This window comes from Mauremys mutica, chromosome 7 (genome assembly GCF_020497125.1).
Source record: "Mauremys mutica isolate MM-2020 ecotype Southern chromosome 7, ASM2049712v1, whole genome shotgun sequence".
Lineage (NCBI taxonomy): Eukaryota > Metazoa > Chordata > Testudines > Geoemydidae > Mauremys > Mauremys mutica.
The window spans coordinates 114,149,921-114,151,383 of NC_059078.1; positions in this window are offsets into that span (position 1 = coordinate 114,149,921).

Here is a 1,463-nt window from a genome sequence, read left to right on the forward strand (position 1 = left end):
CCAGAAGGAACAGTACTCTTATTTGATCTGAAAATATAATAGCCAAAAAATAAAAGGTAAGGGTTTTTTGTGTTTGAGAAATCACTGTTTTATATTCTTTTCAACAGTGCTCTCTGCATGTAATATTTTTCACCTTTAAAATAACAAATTAGTTTTATTGTAGACCATTAATAATGTAATTAATTATTTAGGAAGTATGCAGAACATTTCCTTTAACTTACTCGTGTGATGAATTAAAAATGATCACATTTTAAGTATTTTGGTGTTCCTAAAGCCTTTGTTTATTAGTGTCTGTAAATGAGCAGAATTAAACTCTGTTCAAAAAGATGTTAAAGATTTAATTAACACAGTGAAAAAATATGAAAAGCTTAATACTGCAAAATTGTCTGTATTCAGATCTCTATCATCTTAAGCAGGTAATTGCACCTTTTTTGGGGGGTGGGGAACCTCTTAAAAGACTGGTGTGAGTCATAGGCATTTTACATTACAGACTTTTTCCAGTGTCGTTCCCAGGATATGAGAGACACAAGTCATGTGAGGTAATATCTTCTATTGGGCCAACTTCTGTTGGTGGAAGAGGCAAGCGGTTGAGCTTCACAGAGCTCTTCAAGTCTTCTGTGAAGCTTGAAAGCTTGTCTGTTCCACCAAAAGAAGTTGGTCCAATAGAAGATATTACTTCACCCACCTTGTCTCCCTCCCTCCCAGTATAGCTCTGTGTTTTGGCCAAACAGGCACAACTGCATTCTGAACTGTTGTTCATTTTCTCTTCCTCCCTTTCCCAAACAAAATCTGTGTTTTGAGCAACACTTTACTGCTTATACATTTCTGAAGTCTTGTTTTCAACTACAATCAGCCTGGGGAACAGTAGCAAATATAACAGGAGGACTCTGAAGAAACACGAAGAGCAGCATTTTTATGTAGACCCTTAACCCTGCTCCTGTTAAAATGAAGTGTATGTACAAAAAATGTATGTTTTGTTTGAGGTTAGATTAGTAGAAAAAAGTATGTTCCCTATCATTTCATCAATCACCGTAATAAAACCACCAGGACTATTGATATCCAAACATCCCAGATCCATCTGCCCTTTGACATTTTCAGAAGCCTGGGAAATCAGGTGACCATTACATGCCTATTGTGATGGACTCAAGGAGCTCAGTCTGTTTAGCTTAAAGAGAACGTTAAGGGGTGACTTGAAGACAGTCTTTAAGTCCCAACATGGGGAACAAATATTTAATAATGGGCTCTTCAGTTTAGCAGAGAAAGGTATAACAGAATTTTCCAAACTTGGTTTGCGGCTTGTCCAGAGTAAGCCCCAGGTGGGCTGCGAGACGCTTTATTTAACTGAGTGTCCACAGGCACGGCTGCTCCCAGCTCCCAGTGGCCACGGTTTGCCATTCCCGGCCAGTGGGAGCTGCAGGAAGTGGCGTGGGCCGGGCTACCGCTTCCCGCAGCTCCCATTGGCC